The sequence below is a fragment of the Staurois parvus genome, unplaced genomic scaffold, assembly GCF_062004578.1.
Source record: "Staurois parvus isolate SC_StPar_1 unplaced genomic scaffold, SC_StPar_1.0 ptg000544l, whole genome shotgun sequence".
Taxonomy (NCBI): domain Eukaryota; kingdom Metazoa; phylum Chordata; class Amphibia; order Anura; family Ranidae; genus Staurois; species Staurois parvus.
This window is the reverse complement of record NW_028318340.1, coordinates 8,228,575-8,252,508: the sequence shown is the minus strand read 5'-3', so window position 1 is coordinate 8,252,508 and position 23,934 is coordinate 8,228,575. Positions and strand designations below refer to the sequence as shown.

The 23,934-nt window shown below is 43.2% G+C and overlaps 1 protein-coding gene across 1 annotated transcript in view; it reads left to right on the top strand.

The window, feature by feature from the left end:
• Positions 1 to 23,934, top strand: part of FRY (FRY microtubule binding protein) — a 578,133-nt gene that overhangs the window by 76,367 nt on the left and 477,832 nt on the right. The window contains exon 2 of the mRNA XM_089690883.1: positions 17,885 to 17,958. The gene's annotated coding sequence lies outside the window, so the exon portion shown is untranslated. The remainder of the gene's footprint in view (positions 1 to 17,884; positions 17,959 to 23,934) is intronic.

Sequence of the window (23,934 nt, the reverse complement as noted above, 5' to 3'; positions counted from 1 at the left end):
TGACAACTAAAGTGTTGGAGAACACTGTGTTCTGCCACAAATGATGTGCGATATGGTAAGGGAGTCGGTGATGAAGGAGAGGGTATTGATTTAGCGGCTGACATTTCTGTACGGCATTTTCAATTGATGCTGCCTAAGGGCCTGTGTGCACAGACCTCAAGAGGGGGACCTCGGTGTGTATTTCTGATGTATTTAGAAAGGGGGAACTATGCCCACGTCTTAAAGGAAATCTATGGACAGCATTCACTTTCATTCTATAACATCAGCAATATAACGACAATACAAACCAGAGCTATTACTGACATTCGAATATAAACTAACTTGAAAAATCTCCTTCCATGTTGTAAATTCTACCCGTCTGCTGGTCATCTCTTTCCACAACTTCCTGGATTCACTACATGCTTTTCAGCTTCTCCTCTGCTGTTTGCTTTCAATTTCTAAGGACTACATATCCCATGGTACCTTGTTGTCTGCAATCAGCAATTCCTGTACTGACTCCGCCTCCTGAAGCTCCTCCTTTCAGCACCTCTGTAGTTCAGAAGGCAGGCTCTGTGAAATGTGTGACACAGCAGGGCCTACTCATAGGATATAGTGAATGCAAGTTACAGAATTCAAGGAAGGAAATGTGTGAGGATCTTTGTAAAGTAAGTTTACAAACTTCAAGATTGTTCAGATTAGCCGCTTGCCCGCCGCTCTATAGCAAAAATACTGCTACAGGGAGGCAGGGCTGCGCAAAAATAAATGCATGATTTTGCATTTTTGGGTAGGGGGCCTACCTGTGGCACCATTGGCGGATTCAGCTGTCTATTCCCTGCTGGCACCTGGTGATCGCAAAGTATCACTTACGGGGGAGAGGTATGTATGTTAACAACATACACTGCATTGTATTGCTCTGCATAGCTTACACAGTACAACACACACACATACACAATAGTAAAACAGCACACAGTTGGATCGCCCCCTTCCTGCCCAGGGTTGTTAGTACAGTGTCAGTGTTTTTTATTAGCACTGATCACTGTATTAGTGTCACTGGGGATGTCAGTTCCCCCCCAGTGTCACAATGCCCACCGCAGTCCCGCTACAAAACACTGATCGCCGCCATTACTAGTATAAGGAAAATAAATTCCAATATATATACCACCATTTGTAGACAATATAACTTTCACGTAAACCATTTACTTTATACGTATTGGGACATTTATGAAGAAATTTGATTTTTTAAATTTTTTTACTGGACATGTTTAATAGCAAAAAGTCAAAATATTATTATTTTTTTTTTCAAAATTGTCGGTCTTTTTTTTGTTTATAACGCAAAAAATAAAAACTGCACAGGGAATAAAATACCACCGAAAGAAAGCTCTATTTGTGGGAAAAAAGGACATACATTTAATTTGAGGTTCAGTGTTGCATGACCATACAATTGTCAGTTAAAGTAACGCAGCACCATATTGCAAAAAATGGCCTGGTCAGGAAGGGGGGTAAATCCTCTGGAGGGCAAGTGGTTAATAATAGTAGGCTAGAAATAACTGAAATACAATGTGGAAATGATATATGATTTTACATTTTAATCATAGATACACTTTAATTCATACCTGTACTCAGCATTATGATTTTTACACACAGGAGTTGCTTTGCTTTTCTTCATATCTTTTTTTTGCTGCATGCTTAAAGTGGTTGTGATGGCAGAAGGGCTTTTACCTTAATGCATTCTCTTAAGGTAAAAATCCTTCTGTGATCAGCTCCTCCTCCCCCCTCTTCACACAGCGCCCCCTCTTTCCTGAAAATACTATACTACATTTTTTTAAATTCAAATTAAAATAGCAAACATGTTATACTCACCTGCTCTCTGCTGTGGTATTGCACAGAACGGCCCTGACCCTCCTCTTCTCAGGTCCCCCGCTGGCAGTCTTGGCTCCTCCTCTTTTTCGTGTGTCCCCATAGCAAGCTGTTTGCTATGGGGGCACATGGATTTATTTATTAAAGCTGGAAAGTGCAACATCAGGCTCACTTTTGCACAGAAACAAATCAGCTTTTAACCTCAGCTTGTTCAATTAAGGTTTGGCAAAAAAAACCTGCAAGCTGATTGGTTTCTATGCAGAAGTGAGCCTGATGTTGCACTCTCCAGCTTTAGTAAATAAACTCCACTGTGTCGGTGCGCTTCCAAGCTGTGTGTCTACGGAGCCACGCGTCATAGACTTACACAGCGGGACTTAGCCCTGCCCTCCCACTTCCTCCTCACTGCATTTAATTGGCAGCAGCAGGAGCCAATGGCTCTCTGGCTCTCGCTCAAGTGCCGTGTGAAGAGGAAGAGAGGAGAGAATAGATGCAGACATGCAGAGCAGAGAAATAGAAAACGTTTTTTACCTTGATGCAAAAAAAAACATTTTTAGCTTTAGTGTCAGTAAAGTCTTTTTTTTTAAATAACAAACATGTCTGCTGTGTGCAGTGCTTTTGCAGAAAGCAACCCGGATCCTCCTCTTCCCGGGTCCCCCGCCAGTGCTCCTGGCCCTTTTCTCCCGACGGGTGCCCCCACAGCAAGCAGCTTGCAATGGGGGCACCCAAACAGGCGCACTCCCATGCCGCTGTTTTGCGTGTCCATTCACAGACAGAGCCACAGCTTGGCTCTGCCCCCTCCCTCTCCTGATTGGCTCAATGGAGAACTGAGGCTCTCAAGGACATCGCTGGATCGGGATGGGGCTTAGGTAATTGTTAATTATGCATTCATGCATTCTATGGAGCCTTTAGAACCACTTTAACCAAATCTCAATTCAGCACTGTGCCTGAGATCAGCAGCTCTGCTCTCTCTCCTCATTGATCATGGAGGCAGAAGCAAGGGCCATTGGCTCCTGCTGCTGTCAATCAAATCCTGTGAGGGGGGGATGGGGCCAAATTGCACTGTGTGTGTCAATGGACACACAGTCCAGCTTGGGAATGAGCCCGCACAAGTGCCCCCATAGTAAACAGCTTGGTATGGGAGCAGTTGGAAGGGAGGAAAAGCCAGGAGCGCTAGCAGGGGACCCTAGGCAGGAATTATACCTCTCGATATGGTGCACTTATGCAGAGTTCAGGAGGTTAAAGCAGGAGGTGAGTAGTTGATACAATGTTTCCTCACTGCCTGTCAAATGCTCTCTGAAAAGTGATGCAGATCACTCTTCAGAAACCAGCATTTGTGTGAATGAGCCCTTAATCCTCCATCCTCTGCGCTCTTGTCCCCATCTTCTCTCATGTCGAAGAGTTAGGCTGCAGAGGCTTCAAATGTTTACTGGAGCTAAAATTATATTTTGTTGGGCACACTGAACTCATGACATTTGAATTTACAGCAGAGATGCCGTTTTTTTGGCCTGCCTTTTACAGTCAACTGTTGGCTCAAAATAAATTTATCACAATTTTGAGCCAAACTGAGGATGTCATGAAAAGAATGCATAAGCAGAGGCTGCCTTCTAAGAAATGGCACATCAAAGTGGTGCAATGAAGTCTTATGCAGATCTCCTTTTGTCCTATATGTCCTCATGCACACTGGATGTTTTTACAGCGGCTGTTTTTGGCTTTTGACGTTTTTTTCTACAGCCAGTAAACCCCCCAGCATGTTATCCTATGTGTCCATGCACACATAGACTGTAATCAACGTTTTTGATTGGAAAAAAACCCAGAACTAGTCGGTTTCTAGAGGAGTTTTTTTAGCTATAAAAACGCTCTAATGCTGAAAAATGCAACAAAACGCAGCAAACCGGCGTCTTTGGACTTTTTTTTCATCAAAACAATTGGGGTTTTTTGTTAAACACTAGAAAATACAAACACGAGAAAACGACGCTAATCGTGGCAAAATGCCTCTAACCGCTAATGCAAAAATGCTGAAAAAAAGCTGAACAAATCATATTTTTAACATGATTTTACACAGCTAACGTTACCAGCGTTATCAAAACGCCCCGTGTACATGAGGGTTAAAGTTAAGCTTGACCCAGTCTCCACTGATTGCCAGAGAGGCTGCCCATTACAGTTAAATTGGACCTTTCACTATTTACTGTATTTTTGGCCATTTCTCTCCACCCTTCTCTCGATTACACAACCACTAATAATTGTAATGTTTTGTTTCAAGAGTGAAGATTCAATACCACACCTCCCAACTTTTAAAATTGACAAAGAGAGCCAGTTTTTGAAGAGGCAGAATGTAGCGCATGTAATACATCATTGCCAAAAGTGGGTGTGGTCAGTGAGAGGTTGGTACTTGATGATTTATCATAATAAGGACAGAAACAAATTCAATTTTATTCACTAATAAAATTGTTTATGTATTTGTTTAGACAGCTACAATTTTAATACAGTCTATTTGCATTGTGACTACCCAACAACTCTTGCATAGTATACAGTTATAAACACCAACAAATGTACATCATAGTGTCTATTCTGGAGGACTCAGGAGTGCATAACTCACAGATTAATGTACGGAGTACAACCAAAAATGACCCCCTCCTTCCAGTACAGATTCTCCCTCCAATACAAATTTCCCCTATAGTGCTAAACTCCCTGGAGCGCATACCCCTCTCCCAGCCCCTTCTCAGTACAGACCCCCAGTACAGACCATCCCCACAGATCATATACCGTTCTCAGCCTCTTCTTAGTCCCTCTTTAGTAGAAACCCCCTCCCTACAAGTACAGATCCCTTCCCCAGTGCAAACCAGCTCCCTCCCTACCATTACAGACCTTCTCCCTCCCCACCTGTACAGACTCTTCTCTCCCCAACAGTACAGAGCCCCCATTCCAATATAGACCCGCTCCCACCCCACTAGTACAGACCCTCCCTCCAGTACAAACCTCCTCCCCCCAACCAGTACTGGGACCCCCTCCAGTACAGTACTCCTCCTTCCCCACCAGTACAGTACTCCTCCTTCCCCACCAGTACAGAGCATCCCCTCCAGCATGGCACTTGGGCCTCAATGCTAGCCGGCTAAGTGTTAGGACTAATGACTGCCACTTTGCAGCCGCTACACAGAAGTGTTCATCTATTGCTTATGCTAAGAGGTACCTCACAGTGGACATGGGAATCACCATTTCATAGCCATTCTCCTAGTGTGCATTCTAGACTAGTTATAGCATTAATAAAACACATTACAGGTATAAGCACTGTTTATAGCTGTCTTTGCTGATTTGTGAGTTAGACCCAGTCTAGTGGTACAGAACTCTATTTTAAGTTACCTTGGCCTAGTGATTTTACTGTCTAGTGGACTGCGTCTGAACCTGCCTTCTGTGTCTTCATTTATGCTGAAACCATCATTTATTCTAACCCGTTCCCAAATATTGAGTTAATTTACCACTAAACAATTTTGTATCTATTTCCTGATGCTAATTCACTGTCGAGTTAAAAGGTATCCACACTTGTTTTCCCATAAGTGCAGTAATTTTCATTCAACCAGGTGGGTCAGTGGGGCTGAGGTTGTTCTTGGATTTGAGGTGCAGATCACCCAGATTACCTAGTGGCTCCTTTGGGGTACTGCTACATTTAATTTTTGGCCTATGTTTGCTTTATTCAGCAAATTTTGTTACATAGTTACATAGGTTATAGATATTTTTTATGTGTTTCTTTCATGTTACAAGGAGATTAAATAAAAGACTACATTAAAATATCCTGATTTTTGACGGACAACCAGAGTGAAATATGGCATGTATGCTGTATCTCAAAAATTAGAGCTGGTAGGGAAACGTGTGTTGGCCTGTGAATTAATTACAGTATATTTTATGTAATGGACATCACTGAGTCCCAGCAGAGTAGTCTTGTCTATGATGTCTTCCCAGTATTTCAAAATCTCATTTGGCATAGATAACCTGGGCCTGTAGGAGGGGTAGAATCACTCACACAATGGCTTGGATTAAATATTCATTTCAACAAAAACATATACAATATTGTAAACTTTTCACCTAAGCAAAGCAGGAACAGATGGCCTGCACTGAAATAACAGAGAAATACTGCAAATAATTAGCAATGCCAGTCAGCAGGTTTCTCTCTGGCATTACAGTAATAATACATATAATTACAATTTTTACTTCAGCATCATTTCACCGATTTCAGATTTGTCTTTCGAATTTGTTTTCCAGGCTTATCCTTGTCCACTTGTATAATAAAGTCTTTTTTCTATAAACTAGAACTAAATTTGTTCTTAATTTTTTACAGTGGGGAGCTTTTAAAGGATCAATTTACTTTCATTATTTTGACCCCATGATCCAGGGTCTTATACTCACCTGTCCATGCTCCTGGCTTACCTTACCTACTCTGTGTTGCCCACAGAAACCATACAGATGCCGGTCGAAACTTCCAGACAGTCCTGTAGTCTTCTGCGCATGTATGCACAAATTGAATTCATTCCTGTGAGAAGAAAGTCTGCCACTGCATGAGAGGCAGTCTTTCCACAAAAATAAATCGGGTATTGTTCTGTCCCCACATGAAGGCGAATGAAGGTATAACTGACAATAGCTGTGTAACTTCCTACCTTCGTATCCAGGCAGTGGAGCAGACCGGACCGGCAGATGCTCAGGTTAGATGGATCCAAACGTATACATGAGAATGAAATCAGCGTGGGTTTATTTGGTCCAAAATACAGCGACAAACAGTGATACAATACTGTAAGGTAGTAGAGGTATTGATGCTGTCCTGAGGCTAACTGCTGGTCAAAAACTGATGCCTTCACAAGCCCAGGGTATTGAATGTCCTGTCACACAGCTATATAGCAGATAAAATGGCTGCAGGAAGTGACCAGGACCAAGGCTTGCCTAAAACCACGCCCAGCAGAGGAAAAACTTACTAGCTATAACAGAGGCATGCAGCATGCAAATTCTGGCCAGCAGATGGCAGCAACAGATCAAGACATAGAAACAAACATGGTGAAATAAGAATTGGTGATACAATGCACAGTTAAATAACAAATATGAGGGGAACAGCACACTCCCCGTCTGAAATTCCATAAGGGATTTCACTATGACGAATGTCCATAAAATATAAAACAACCTGTAACAAAGAACATGTTAGAATGCAATAAACATAACAATATAGTAGATTCCGAGTTGGAATAGAGAAGAACCACAAAGTTCAAGTTCAGTAGAGTTCACCCAGCAGGAATGTTCTCGATGGGTAGTATCAAAATGAGTTCGTTAATTGGCCTTGCAAACATTTTAAGCTCACCCTTTCTGAAGATCTTCAACTCCACTTTACGGACCTTGCCATCCTTGCTAGGAAGAACCTTTGTAATTAGTCCCATAGGCCAGTCAGTCCGTACGGTTTGTTGCTCCTTCATCAACACGAGGTCACCTTCTTTTAGGTTTGGTTTGTGGTGTTGCCACTTTCTTCTTCCTTGAAGAATATTGAGATACTCCTTTCGCCACCTGTTCCAGAAGTAATCAGCTAGGTATTGTACACGTTTCCAGTGTTTTTGGTAGATATTCGCATGAGTAAATTCTCCACTAGGCATTAGTGTAATCTCAGCTTTTTGGGTAAGTAGAATAGCTGGAGTCAGTACAGCTGGTGTTTCAGGATCCATAGATACTGGCACGAGGGGTCTAGAATTGATGATAGCTGAAACTTCAGCGAGAAGGGTGACTAGAGTCTCATGTGTGAGTCTTGAAGAGTTTACATCCATCAACATAGAATTCAAGATGTTGCGTGAGATTCCGATCATTCTCTCCCAGGAGCCCCCCATGTGGGAACTATGAGGAGGATTGAAAATCCAGGTGCAACCCTTTTCCGCCAAGTGATCTTGAATGGATTTGGTGTCTATGTTCAGTTCTCTACAGGCTCCAATGAAGTTGCTTCCACGGTCAGACCTCAACTGTTTCACTGGTCCTCTGATTGCGAAGAACCGTCTTAAGGCATTAATAAGGCTGGATGTGTCCATGGATTCTATGACCTCTAAGTGAACGGCTCGCACACTCATGCAAGTAAATAGTACAGCCCAACGCTTACTGTTTGCGTGACCGCCACGGGTCCTGCGTGCGGACACCATCCATGGCCCGAAGACGTCTAGGCCAACGTAGGTGAAAGGCGGCTCTGTACATAGTCTGTCCGCAGGCAAATCAGCCATTTGTTGGTGTAGTTGTTTTCCTCTAGCTTTGCGACAGTGAACACAGTCATGCAATACTTGGGCCACACGTCTTTTCATACCTATAATCCAAAGGCCAGCAGACCGTAACTTGCCCTCAGTGATTTGCCTGCCCTGGTGTTCAGTCTTTTTGTGGTAGTGTCGGATCAGCAAGACGGTGATATGGTGTTTGCTGGGAATGATGAGAGGATTTTGATCTGCAACTCTTAGGTGGGCTTGATTCAAACGACCACCAACTCTGAGCAAGCCAAAACTGTCAATAACTGGATTTAAGTTGGCAAGAGGGCTTTTTATTGGAATCTGCTGTTTGTTGTATAAACACTTCCATTCTACATTGAATTCCTCTTGTTGGACGTGACGTATTATGATGGACTCACTATGAGAGATGTTCTCCGCAGAGAAGGGTTTATGGCAGACGTGCCAACCGTGACAATCCTTATCTTTGTGAGTATTGTGATAACATTTTGCAATGTGCACTAACCTTGCGATAGTCCTGACGAGTCTCATCCAACTAGAGAAACGTTCAAAGCGCTGGCAACCGAGGCTGGAGGTTTGCTTTGTTCCAGTGACCAATACACTGACTTCAGCGCGTATTTCTGGATCATTATCCGGATCCTGGATGCTGAAAACTTCCTGTACACATTCGTCCGCCTGTCTTAGCAGAAACTCCGGACCTGTAAGCCAAGTAGAGTTAGTAAAGGAACCTACAGACATAGGTCTAGTGGCATGATCTGCTGGATTAAGTTCGGATGGTACATAGTACCATTCTTCAGGTTTGGAGGACCTCCTGATTCTCTCTATGCGGTTACTGACGTAAACATAAAATCGTCTTGTCTGATTGTAGATGTAACCTAATACGACCTTACTGTCCGTGTAATACTGAACTTCATCTATGTTGACACCTAGTTCTTCTTGTATGAAGTCTGCAATCTCCACTGCTAACACAGTCCCACAGAGTTCAAGTCTGGGAATAGTATGATCAGGCTTGGGGGCTAACTTAGCCTTACCAAAGACGAATCCAACGTGATTTTGCTTGTTGGGTTCTGTGACCTTCAGATAGGCGACCGCTGCTATGGCCTCTGTGGAGGCGTCCGAGAACACGTGGAGTTCCTTCTTTACGCTAGAAGTAAGTGAGGTTTTAATATAGCATCTTGGGATGTGGATCTCATCCAAAGCACACAAAGATTGCTTCCAGGCTTCCCATTTTTGCTCTTTATCGGAGGGAAGTGGGGTATCCCAGTCCTTGATGGTTTCAGAAAGCTGTCTCAGTAGGGATTTACCTTGTATGGCGATGGGCGCTACAAATCCCAGCGGATCAAATAGGCTGTTTACCACTGATAGGACACCACGTTTTGTGAATGGCTTGTCTGCACAACTTATTTGAAAACCGAAGGAGTCAGCCGAGAGATCCCATCTGAGGCCCAAGCTCCTCTGCACAGGTGGACTGTCCAGTCCCAGGTTAATGTCTTTGAATCCAGGTGCATGATCACCTCGCTCGAAGGCTCTCATTACGGTTAGACTGTTTGAAGCAATTTTGTGTAGCCTAAGTTTAGCTTGGTACAACATATTTTGAGTCCTTTTGAGCAGATCGATAGCCGCTTCTTCAGTTGGTAGCGATTTGAGCCCGTCGTCCACGTAGAAGTCTTTTTCCACAAAGTCTTTGGCATCTGTACCATACTCAGATTCCCCCTCTATTGCAGTTCTCCGAAGCCCGTAAGTCGCTACGGCTGGTGAAGGGCTGTTTCCAAACACATGTACCCTCATACGATACTCCATCATCTCTGCGTTGGTGTCATTGTCCTTGTACCACAGGAACCTGAGGAAATTCCGGTGGTCCTCTCGGACTACAAAACAATGGAACATCTGTTCAATGTCAGCAGTGATGGCGACAAGCTCTTTCCTGAATCTCATCAGCACTCCGACTAGGTTATTAGTCAGATTAGGACCTGTGAGGAGATTATCGTTAAGAGATACACCTTGATGTTTGGCGCTTGAATCAAAGACAACCCTAATTTGATTAGGTTTTCGTGGATGATATACTCCAAATGAAGGCAAGTACCAGCACTCGTCGTCCTTCCTCAAGGATGGAGCTGGTTCTGCATGGTTGTTACGGAATATTTTATCCATAAAGGCAACAATGTGTTCTCTCATTTCAGGCTTGCTGTTCATGGTACGCTGAAGAGAGTTAAATCTAGACAGAGCTTGTTCCCGGTTGTTCGGGAGTCTTACCCTGTTAGCTCGGAAGGGTAATGGAGAAACCCAGTGATTGGTTTCGTCTTTAAAGAACTCACTGTCCATTATCTTGACAAATTCTCTGTCCTCTACTGATAAGGCTACCTTATCGTCATCCTTGGTTGTATGAAAGACTGATCTCCCCAAGTTGTCGGCAAAGAGGGGAGTAATGACGTCAGGTAGTTGTACGAGGCCTGGAGACTTCTCTTTCACCTCATAGTGATGAGGACACGGCTTAATGCAAGTTGTGCGTCCATCTGCACGCACGTACGTTTTGAAGGAGTCGATTTTTGGTTGATCTAAGCATACATTTCCTATGATTACCCATCCCAAGTCCAGTCTCTGGGCATATGGCGCATAGTCAGGACCATTACACTGTTGACGCACCTTGTGTACCCTTAGATTGTCTCTGCCGAGCAGGAGTAGAATCTCGGCGTTGATGTCCATAGGTGGGATAACGTTGGCTAGGTGCCTTAGGTGAGGTTGGTGAAATGCAGCTTCTGGGGTAGGAATCTCATCCCTATGGTTGGGTATTTGATCACATTCGATCAGCGTCGGTAAGGGTATTTCCGTATCCCCACTGACAGGAGAAGCGATGAATCCTTGTGCCCTTCTGCCGCTAGTCTCTATGCGGCCCGAGCAGGTGTTTAAGGTATAGGGTTCGGATGGTCCCTTTATTCCAAAGGCTTCAAAGAATTTAGGACCTGCTAGGGACCGGTTACTTTGGTCATCAATGATGGCATACATTTTTACTGCCTTTTCTGGTAGTCCCTCTGGGTAGACCTTGATCAGGCATATTCGGGCACAACATTTCTCGCACTGGCCCTCCCCACATACATCCAAGCATGAGCAGGAAACAGCAGTCGCTGCATTAGCGTAATTTTGGGGCTCCCCGCCATGACTTGGAGCAGGACTGGTGGTGATGGCAGTGGGTGAATCTCTGGAGAGTGGGATTGGGTGCATAGCTGAGGGATGTCTTTCGCTATGACACTCCTCACACTTGATGACAGATTTACAGTCCTTAGCCATGTGCTCCAATGAAGCGCAGCATCTGAAACATACCCCAAGCTCGGTGAGGATTTTCTTGCGCTCCTGTATGGTTTTGGATCTAAACCCTCTACATTTGTTCAGAGAGTGTGGTTTTTTATGAATGGGACATTCACGATTGAAAGTCTTATCTCCTGATGAGGTAGTGTACTGTTTACCCGTGGGTACTGCAGGAGATGGTAGGTTAGTCTTTCTAACACTCACGCTGCTCTTGAAGTCTCTGTGTTTATGCGTGATGCTTTCATACCTTGATGATGATGTTGCTGAAGCTGTAGTGTTGAGCTCCAGGAAGTCGAGGCTGGGATCATTCCTCATCTGGGACTGTTCATCGATAAACCTACAGAAGTGAATAAATGGGGGAAAGGTGATGTCATGCTCTCTTTTGTACCTTGAGACTGATGCCGCCCACTTTTCTTGCAGACTGTATGGTAGCTTCACGACAATTGGGTTCACTCCATGAGCTGTATCCAGGTAGCACAGCCCGGACAGACGAGGGTCACCCTTGGCAAGCTCCAGTTCCATGAGCAGATCACTTAAATCTTGAAGCTTCTGGACATCCTTGAGATTGATCCTTGGAACGTTCTGCAGTCTCTTGAATAGGGCCTTCTCTATTGCTTCTGCACTGCCGAAGGTACGTTCAAGTCTCTGCCAGGCGGCAGCGAGACCTGCTTCTGCTTGTCCCATGTAGACAGTTCTGAGGCTCTTGACGCGATTTGTGGAGCCTGGGCCCAGCCATTTGATCAAGAGGTCAAACTCCTGCTCTGCGGTTAGGTTGAGGTTAGCGATGGCGGCCTTGAAGGTTGCCTTCCAAGCTCTGTAGCTCTCTGCACGGTCATCAAATTTTGAGAGACTGGTGTTGATTAGCTCTCTGCTCACCATAAACCTGGCAAACTCAGACATATCTGATTTCTCACTGCTTGTTGCCATGACGACTTGTGATGCCCCTGGGGCGTATGGGCTGCCTGGCGTGAAAGGGTGAGATGCTTCCGGGTAGAATGATGTAGCTGCAGGGTTAAGCTTTCGTTTAGCCTCTGTATATTGTGATGACTGCTGCTTGAGCTGTGGAGGTAGGCCAGAAAACGCCTGATAGCGATCTTTCTGTAACAACCGTCTTTGAGAGGGCACATCCGGGTAACGGTTATTAGGTTGCTCGGGTGCTGTGGGTGGCACTGGTACCGCAGGTAGAGCTGACTTGGAGGTTTCAGTGTTGTCGGCTTGGACGGTACTACAAACTGGGGGTGGCGCAGATAACTGATTCAGTACATAGTCACTGGTGCGATCAACTGGATCATCTATCTCCTGTGGTAGCGAGCAGACTGGATCAAGACCTTGGCTCAATGCTTGCTCGAGTAATCTTACTTTAGCTAATGCAATTTCCTCCTGCATCTCTGATTCGAAAATCTTTATTCGAGCCTCTGCTTCCGCTTCTGCCCTCTTGGCCTCTGCTTCTGCCTGTGCCCTCTTGGCCTCTGCCTCTGCTTCTGCCCTCTTGACCTCTGCCTCTGCTTCTGCCCTCTTGGCCTCTGCCTCTGCTTCTGCCCTCTTGACCTCTGCCTCTGCTTCTGCCCTCTTGGCCTCTGCCTCTGCTTCTGCCCTCTTGGCCTCTGCCTCTGCTCTTGCAAGAGCTTCCTTTTCTGTGAAGGAGCGTCTCGCTTTGGATTGCTCTGCGTTTATGCGGGCCTCTAGTAATCTGTCGCTCAAGGCTGAGCTTCTTGAGCACGATGATTTGTATGACCGAGAGGAATGTTTAGATGAATTTGATCTGTGTGATCTAGTTTCTTGCAAATGAGAGATACGGAGTTCCGCTTTACCTTTAACATCCAGCACCATGACGTCTCTTTGTCTGGCTATTGATTCTGCCTTGCTCAGTTCTGATAGGGCTTCATCGATATTGGAGTCTTTTAGAAAGGTTATATACCTTGTGGACAGTCTCTTGTATCTTTCTTGAGCTGTGTCCAGCCGCCCGATGGCAACTTGTAAGCTTGTGGCATCACCTGAGGAGGATTTAAGTCCGGACATGAGGGAGGAAACTCGTTCCCATTGCTCCTCCAGGTTATCACATAGCTCATCTTTCGTGGTGTGATAATTTTCAGTGACCTTTACCGTCGGTTTGAGAGAGCGTCTTGGTCGCACGACTTGTTCTGCTGGAAGTGTGGATTCTGTTCCCTGCCCTTCATGATGATCAGTATCAGGTTGCATTTGCTTTATTTCATCACTGGGGAACTGTGCAAAGTCCTTTTCGGCCATTTTGACTTAAGGTGCGCTGTCTCTTTAAGAAAATGAACTTTTGAATTGGGGGCTGAAAATCGCAGTACAGCTCCGATAGGGCACCTTGACAAAATTTCTAAGATATTTAGAATGAATTGCGGGGTTTTGCGGCGGCCACGGCAGTGTAAGGAACGTGCATAAACAGTACTTCTATTATGCGAGCAAAAGTTAATATAGGACTTTAGGAATGGCTTGGAGGACTTCCAGGCGAGAGTATAGATACTGCGTATGTGCAGTGCTTCCGCATAGGCTTGTGGAACATGCACTGTAGCCGGGCAGATTTGCTGCAAGTGGGCCTGTTGCTAGGGAGATTCCTGAGTGTGGTACTGGACTCTGAGGGAATCTGTAGCGGGGTATGGACTTTAAGGCAGTTTTTGACTGTTCTGTCCCCACATGAAGGCGAATGAAGGTATAACTGACAATAGCTGTGTAACTTCCTACCTTCGTATCCAGGCAGTGGAGCAGACCGGACCGGCAGATGCTCAGGTTAGATGGATCCAAACGTATACATGAGAATGAAATCAGCGTGGGTTTATTTGGTCCAAAATACAGCGACAAACAGTGATACAATACTGTAAGGTAGTAGAGGTATTGATGCTGTCCTGAGGCTAACTGCTGGTCAAAAACTGATGCCTTCACAAGCCCAGGGTATTGAATGTCCTGTCACACAGCTATATAGCAGATAAAATGGCTGCAGGAAGTGACCAGGACCAAGGCTTGCCTAAAACCACGCCCAGCAGAGGAAAAACTTACTAGCTATAACAGAGGCATGCAGCATGCAAATTCTGGCCAGCAGATGGCAGCAACAGATCAAGACATAGAAACAAACATGGTGAAATAAGAATTGGTGATACAATGCACAGTTAAATAACAAATATGAGGGGAACAGCACAGGTATTGCGACGAGATTTTGCAGTGGTGCTGTGTAGTTGTCTACATTTTATTGGAGTACATTATTTAACCAGTTCCGCTGCGCACTATAGCAGAAATACTGCTTTAGGGCGGCACGGGTACGCAAAATTATCTAAATATATGTGATTTTGCAGATCGCGCCCTACCCACACCACCATTCGTGGCCTCAGCTGTCAATCACCGGGTCCTGGCCGGTGATTACTTGCTGGCACCCAGTGATCACCAAGTATCTCCGATGGTGTAGAGACCTGTATGTAAACAATACAGATCTCTCCCCTGACAGCTCCTGCACACTGCTTTGTATGGCTTTGCCATTTGAAAATGCTATAACTTTCATGTACACCAATTAATTTACACATATTGGGATTTTTTTAGCAAAGACATGTAGCTGAATAAATTGTGGCCTAAACGTATGACGAAATTTGATTTTTAACATTTTTTACTGGACATGTTTAATAGCTAAACGTCAAACATATTGTTTTTTTTTCTCAAAATTGTCGGTCTATTTTTATATATAGCGCAAAAAAATAAAAACACACAGGTGATCAAATACAGCTGAAAGAAAAACCCTATTTGTGGGGGAAAAGGACGTAAATTTATATTGGGTGCAGCGTTGCATGAGCACGCAATTGTCCGTTAAAGAACCGTATCGCAAAAATTGGCATGGTCATGTAGGGGGGTAAATCCTCTGGAAGGCAAATGGTTAAACAGTATCACTGCACACTGCTAGCACTGCACCTGCCACTCCTGTCACCTGTTGGAACTGGAGCGAGGAAGACTCTCTTGACTCCTCCTCAGTTCCCGTCACATGACACAGCCAAGGGGAGGGGAGAAATCTGTTCTGGGGGAGTAAGACAAATGGAGGAGACCATGAGGGGAAATCCATACCAAAGGAAAAGGTGTATGTTCGGAAACTGTACTGTTGGGGGGGGGGGTACTGGAATATATGCTGGGGGGATCTGTACAGATGGGGGTGGGGTGGCGATCTATACTAGGGAAAGAGGTTTAGGTAGGAAAGCTGTAATAGTGGGGGTGGCATCTGCACTGGGGGAATCTGTACTGGTGGGGGGACGGGTGTACTGGGGGGGAGATGTACTTGGGGTAGTGGACAAATATATACTGAGAGGAGATGTACTGGGGGAGTATCTGTACTGGGGGGGGGATCTATATTGGGGGGAATCTGTAATGTGGGGAGGATATCGTAACTAGTGGGAGGGAGAGAAATCTCTACCGGAGTGAGGATGTTGGCCTAGGAAGGAAGGTAAATTTATGCTATACTTGTGCATAAATGCACTATTGATCCCAATAGACTCTTGCGCGCGGCACAATAATTAACAAATATTTTATAGGACCTCTCTCTAGGTACCCAAGGCTGAACCCCCCCCACTCCAGGGAAAAAATATAAAAATATTATCTACAGCCCTGCAGGTGTGGCTTCATGTTGTACAGCGTGCAGCATTTGGGCTGCACCAGGCCATAGAAAACATAGTGTGTATTAGTAATTCTGGCATAAGGATAAAGCGAGCGCTCATAGTTCAGCTGCTGGAACACTCTAAGGAATCACTGGACCTTTAAGCAAGAATAATAATATATAGTGCAGCGCTGGTGTATTAATTAAAAAAGAACATGCTAAAATGAATACAAATGAAATAGTTCATAAAGTCCTTCCACAATTAAGTGACCATAGGTGTATGAAGGTCTTCCTCCTTATAAAGGTGACTGGTATCAGATAGAAAAAATGCGCACTCACCGACCGCACATTTTAAATGCGCCTTTGTGCACTCTTATGCGGATGACCAGCCAGACATGCAGATCCTAAGGACACATGGACCATCCCTCTCAAATACTGACATCGGCCTTGGGTGCAGTACCTCCAGGTATATAGAGCCCTTTCGTTCCAAAAGTTAGGCAGGCAGGGGTCCCCCTCCTGGTTCCAGGTACCCCAGAAATGGTAGATGCAGATCTGAAACCCTCCAGAAAGAGGGTCAAGAAAGAGGGAATGCCAATAGTGTAGTAGGTTCAAGAACTTTATTGGATCAACAATAAAGCAGACGTCAAGCAGACTGGTAAATATGAAATAAAACATGTACTAACCTAGGAGGAGCCAGTAGCAAGGTACTGGATGGTCTTTGCTCTAAAACAAGAATGTGTCGATGTATAACAAGCTAAAATAGTCAGAAAAAATAGGGGTTATAAGTAGTAGTAGTAGTAATAGTAGTAGTAGTAGTAGTAGTAGTAGTAGTTTTACTTGCCTTCATGCTACCATAGAGGCTGCTATTGTCAGATACACTCCTTTTGGGTTAAAAGTTTGACTTCATTAATAAATAAAAGCTGATCATTGTAAGCGCCCCTGTGGTAAATGGTTTGTCTCCACCCTCTAACTGCAAGAGAACAGCTTGTTCTGTTGAAAAGCTTACTGGCTGGCTCACAGGTCATAATAAAGAAATGAATGCCTAAAAAAAACTAATGCAGCCATCACATCTAAGAAAGAATTGGTAAGCTGAAATATAATGAAATGTTTGCTTTTAGGTTTAATACCACTTTCACCCAACTCTAAACACCACCTGTCTGGACAGGGATGGTTCGCTATCAGCTGTTTGTTGCCAGGACTGGTTCCATTGCCTGCTCCTGTATGCATTCCTTGAAAGAGCAGCAATACAGAGCAATACGCTCTCTTTTGCCGGCATTATACGCGGATTGGCTAAGACAGGTCATTCACCAGTGATCCTTATAAACAACTCAAGGAGCAGTATATGAGGCATGTATCATTTCTCATCAATTCTATCTCTGCCAATGTGGACAGAAGATCCACTCTTGTTGCTACCGAAGATAACATTCATGTTAGAAATTTATGAACCTTTAAAGCTAGCCAGCCGCTGGTAGAATTTAATTCAAATATGTTTGTTTTCAAAACATTTGTTCAATTTTCTAATAGTTAATGGGAACAAATTGACATTTGTTTGCGACCATACGGACAAGAAAATTAATAGGCTCAGGATGGAAAATATTTCTTGTTTCTTATGTGAACAAATGAAACTCTAGCTGTAAATGTGGTCCTCCATTGGGAAAAAATGTGTGTGTTGTATTTGGACATCAGGGATCAAAAATAGAAAATTAAAATTCTAAAGATTAGTATGGCACTTCAACAAAAAACTGCCATTCAAAAATCTAACACTATATGACCAGCTTTATCGTTTGTCCTCTTCCCCCAGGAAACATCACTACAATATGCATGTTTAATAGAAAGACTCATGCCCGACCCTGGGAGGCACAATTTAGTTTGTCAGGTCGTACAACTGCAGACTTACTGAAATCTTTTTATTTTTAATTTTCTTTCCCAGAGAGGATCCAGCATGTGAACAGCAGTGTAATTTCTAGCAGATGAAAGAAAGTGGATGTCACACTGCATCAAAAGGTAAAGTGTTCCCTTTATATCTTAGCAGTAAAGCTTATGTACTGAGTGTTTCTGTGTCAGAAACGTAAAGTTGTGATTTTCTTTTCTTTAAGAATAACAAATGTAATGAATTATTAATGCAGTTTTAAAGGGATTTCATTCAATAAATTCACACAATTTTTTCAGAACTCCAGCTTAAAAGGATTGTACTTATCAGTTGGCATATTGCAACTTTTCGTTGCATTCTTTATTATTTTTATTATAGTACAGAACAGGGTAAACAGATTTTGCCATTTTTATTGCATACTCTGCACTGACAAATTAGGCTTATGCAATAAAATGATTGCATGTATACAGGTTGTAATGTCTTTATAGTCTGTATTAAAGCTGAGCCCCAGGCAAAGAGCTAAATGTGCAGTTGAAATATACATTTGTAAATTCCCTTATCTGCTAAAGCATTTGTAATTCTGTCTAGCTACCTTTGTGATTTATACTTCCAGGCCAAACAGCTCAGCCAGGAGAGTGACACCACTTTCTTTGGTACAGTTAAGAAATACAGTGGTGCCACCTTTGCATTTTGTATCCTACTGATTGGACAATGAAGGAGCACCAACACAGAGAGATCATATACTCTGCTCTGTCCTCCAATCAGCAAGCTCCCCGTCAGCACATGCAACTGCATACCCTTGTGTTCCTAATGCTCCCCTCCCTCTTTCTATCTAAGGTATGCTGTATGGTGGAATGAGAAAATGTGGATGTCAAGACAGACTTTATTATTTTTTGGGGATTTTTTTTATGTACTGTATGTATATAAAGTTAAAGTGTTACAAAACACACAACAGTAAAATCCGTCTGTATATGCAGTAAAGCATGCTTGTTATACTCACAGTAGAACCTAAGGGGTTAATCCTTCGCATTGTGTAAAAAGGATACTTGGTCCTGTATTCTCTGATGTGTTCATAATGAGATGTGTATTTTTAAGAAATTTGTAATAAAATATTATATGTGGATTTTAACATTTGAGAGTTTTTTTGGTTGTTATATAAATTTACTAGTAGGCCACCTTTAAAAAAAAAAACTTTTTTTTCTAGTTTTGTCTTCTCTGGTCCTCCCCTACTTCTACTGTCCCCAGTCCATCTGCTAATAGTACAGAGCCTTGGGGGCAAGCTGCACATGCTCAGTTTGGTGTGCATTGCTAGAGAATTATTTTTATTTGGGAGAGTGCATGTGATCAACACAGGGCCAATCAGCACTGTCCAGACAGAGGATCAGGGCTTATGCAGCCTCATAGAACAGTCAGGGGAGAATGAAAACTCCTCCTACAAACTTTAACCAGTGCTCAGCTGGACACTGATAGAAGTCACAAGACTGCTCTAACTACGGATGAGAAAAGGTATTTAGCAGTTTATAATTACTAAAATAATTGAATTTCCATGTTCTGTGTACTGTGTGAGACCAGATATAGTGAATGCAGGGTCCTGGGTTTAGTAACACTTTAATGTAACTGTAATTATTTTTATAATCCACCATTGAATTAAATGATATTCAGATAGAATATCATTGATTCCACTGGAAACTGTATTCAAGTATCTCTGTCCCTTTTTAACTCCACAATTCCCTTTGAAAATACATATGTGGATTATGTCCAAAAGTATATTGTTTTGCAATTGCAGAAAGAAAGCAGATGACCTCTATGCTTGCTTCCACCACCCCACACTCAGCTGCTGAGTGGTGAGGTATTGGACCCCCACCAACCAGTTTTTAGTACAGTACAGCTAAGCAAGCAGCCCAGAGGTTGGAACTTGTTTGACCCACTTGGCTTTCTTCCCACTCAGGCCATGCTTACTCTGTAGATGTGCGCTGTGCTCTCCATTTGTGGTCTCTATTTATTCCCCCTTGCCATACACATGGCTGGGGAAAGAGCTTTGCATTAATTAATCCTGTTGCTTAGGCCTGTATGAGCAAAGTAAAGATTCAATTTGCACATCAGGCTATTGTTTTAATGCCTCATCTAGAGGTGTACAAACCAAAACATTGATTCATGAACAGCACTTTTAGTCCACTGGGCACAGGGACTTTTGGTTCTGGTCAGCATGTAGTTTATCACCATAGTGATTTCTCAGGATTAGGTTGGGTTGTGCTGTGGAAGTATGTGGCACAACATATATTAAAGCCACAGCATGCATGGGCTCTCTTGGCACACAGAAGACAACCCGCTTGCAGGTAAAGATACTTTCAGGCACCACATAGCATCTAGGACCAAATATCTGTATAGTCAATGTAGACTGTAGCTTTGGGTGGCATGGGAGCCAGGGAGGCACAAAGCCTCCTATACATGTTGCCATCAGTTCCTGTGTATAAGAAAATTGTTCCAGACTGCCGCACTACCTGCCAGGTCCTGCTGGGTCTTCATTGTTGCTGTCCTTGCACAGCTCTTTTATTTTTATTGATGGGATAATGTACTGTGTACTAACAGTTCCCTTAAAGTGAACCCTTATCCTGTAAAACAACCCATTCAGTTTTAAATAGAAATGAAAGGCAAAACTTTGTGTATATACATAAAAAAGTACCTTTTTTTGTTTTTGTTCTGTAAGTGATCACTTAATCTCTGTTGCATAAGGGGCTTAGGGACCTTGCCTGTGTCTAGCTCAATTTATGGCCAATCATCCTGATGTTCCCCTATTGACGTTAGGTGATTTTAACAATTGCTTACTCTCTAGTTTGGATAGATTGTTCTTGGGGGGTAGGGGCAGACAATTATCTTCCCAGCCAGCCTACTCTATTTGCTAATTTATTGGTGGAATTGGGCCTCCGGGATGTGTGGTGGATGAAGTATCCGACAGCAAAATGTTATTCATGTTCCTCTGCTACTCATGATTGGCTTTCACGCATAGATTTGGGCCTTGGGAACTCGATTATCCTGCCATATGTGTCTGATGCTGTGTATGAACCCAGGGCTCTGTTTGACCATGCCACTTCCTGGGTAAAGCTACAGGTGTGTTATGAGCGCTCTCATCCGCTGTGGAAGGTGAACCCATTTTGGTTGACGCTGTTTCCGGAGTCTGAGTTGATTCCGGAGGAGTTATCAGACTTTCTGTAGCAGAATGAAGGCCTGTCCCCGCCAGGAATGGTTTGGGATGCATTGAAGAACTTCCTGAGGGGTTTGATTATCCGGGAGATTTCAGCATTTAAGCGTAGATCCAGGGAGTGGGAGGAGAAGATACGGTTAGATGTTCAACAGCGGGAGGTTCAGATGATCCAAGACCTAAGCCCCTGTAACTGCACCTCCTGGAAAGAGGCCCAGGCCCTTTATGAATCAGTGCTTACTCAAGTGGCTGATAAGAAGTGATATTTTTTGCACCAAAAATATTTTGAGGAGGGGGAAATTAAGGGGCACCTTCTTGCTCTTGTGGCAAAGTCACAACAAGGGGTGTCCACTATAGATAAGATTGAGGATGCTAACTGAGTGATTTGCATGAGTCATGCGAAAATCCTGTGAGTTTTTCATCACTTTTATGATGATCTGTATGCGTCTAGAACTGTAGAAACCCATTCTGAGCTTTTGCAGTTTCTAGACACCTGCTCTTTTCCTGTTCTATCGGAGAGTGACCAGAGAGAACTAGAGATACCAATTACTGTTGTGGAGCTATCTGAAACTTTGGCAGGCACCCCCAGTAATAAATCTCCAGGTTCAGATGGTTTGCCATTCAAAATTTATAATAGATACGGTGTACAACTCTTCCCAGCATTACTCAATGCCCTGAATGCCACCATAGATGGAAATGGTTTGCCCACTCCATGAATTAAGCTGTTATTATAGTACTATTGAAGCCTGGAAAAGAATGTTTAAAACCTGACTCCTACCGACCTATTTCCCTTCTGAATACGGATGCTAAATTGCTGGCCCGGGTTCTAGCTACTAGGCTGATGTGGATTATTGGTAATATCATACATAAAGATCAGTCAGGGTTTATTCCTTCTAGAGCGACGGCTAATAATATTCGCAGACTTTTTTTGAACCTGCAAATTCCATTGGACAATCCTAGGGGGAGGGCAATTTTATCTTTGGATGCGGCCAAGGCATTTGATAATGTGGAATGGCCTTATCTACGGGAAGTATTGTCTAGATTCGGCTTTGGTTCCAAGTTCATTGGTTGGGTGCGTCTTCTCTATGCAGCCCCTAGTGCCCAAATCCGGGTTAACAGGGATTTATCAAATTCATTCAGGCTGCAGAGGCAGAGGAGAAACGGCTGTCCTGTCTCGCCCCTTTTGTTCACTTTGGCGTTAGAACTTTTGGCGATTTTGGTGCAACAATCTGCGGATATCGTCAGTTTTACAAGGGGTGTTCTCTCAGAAAAGATATCCCTTTATGCTGATGACACACTGTTATATTTGGGCGATACTTCCACATTCTTAGATGCTGTTATGTCCCTTATTGAACGTTTTGGTAGATTTTCCGGCTTTAAAATTAATTGGCATAAATTGGTGTTGATGTCCTTGGATCCTGTAGATCTCCCCCTCCCAGTTTGCACACAACACATCCAAGTAGTGTTTACATTTAAGTATTTGGGGGTGGTAGTCTCTCCTGATCCTAAACAGTTTATTTCTCTTAATCTTTTACCTCCACTCCAGCAGCAAAAATTTAAGTGTAACAGTTGGTGCAAACTCCCTGTCGGTGGTGGGTAGAGTCAATTTAATTAAAATGATTTGGGCCCCGCAGTTTAGGAGTCTTATTTGGGAAAAACAGGTGGCTAGAATAAAATTGTCCCCATTGCAATATGGCAAGGAGTTGGGGGGGCTGGCGGTTCCTGAGCCTAGACTTTATTTTCTGGGGGCCCAATTGCAGCAACTGGTTGGCTGGGATTCGCCTGATAATACTGATCACATTATAAGTTTGATTTCCCTTTCCTGATTCCACCATTTCTGCTCTTTTTCATCTTGAGATGGCTCTACTGGTCCTTCCATCTATGGCTCCAAACCTCTTAAGGCGTGTCTGGAGTACGGTAAAAGCATGTTTTCATATTACTGGCTTTCTCTCCTGTACTCCCTTGTGGAACAATCCGCAGTATATAGAACTGGCTAAATTGGAGGGTTTTCACGACTGGAGGGATCCTGGCCTGAAATTCATATCTCAGCTGTACTCAGAGGTAATCCTAAAGTCCTTTTCACAACTGCAAATGGAATTTACATCTAGACATAAGCATTTTTATCAATATCTTCAGCTACTCCATGCGGTACAGGCTCACTCTTTGCTCTCTAATCTCACATTGACAGACTTAGTTTTTTTTTAAGGATGTAACTCAGGCAACCCATAAGAAGGGCATGATTTCTCATGTATACTCCCAGCTGTTGTCCACAGTACAGGACCAGGCTAGTCTCCGGGGTAGGGTGCAGTGGTCCCGGGATGTTGGAGAGTTTGCTGGAGATAAAGAAAATATATATAATAGCGCCTATGGAAAAATGAAAAATATATATAAATCACTTGTTGTGATATACCAGCTGCAAAAAATCACCATAAGTAAATAAAGTGTAACGATTATTACAAAAAATATTTTGCGCTAGTAAATATAAAAATATATCCGTGACACAAAAAAATACCAAATATATATATATATATATATATATATATATATATAAATAATAATTAAATGAGAAAAAGTTCAAATAATAAGTCCACACTTTAAAATATAAGTAACACAAAAAATGTGCAAAAAAATGTCTAAATATGACAGACCACCACCAAAAAACTAAATAAACTCACCAGAGCTATAAAACAAAAAACATGTATTGCTCTGGGGGCGATGATATGATGGCAAATCATTCGTAGATATATCTTCAGGAAATGAAATTCTGCAGAACACCGATCCACATAGACCAATTTCAAATGGAAAAAAAATGCTTTCAAATTATCATCAAGGAAATCCACTTCTCCAGAAAAGCCACCTTTAATCGTATCCAAGGAAGAAGATGCCAGACACTCGGGAGAAACAAGAGAAC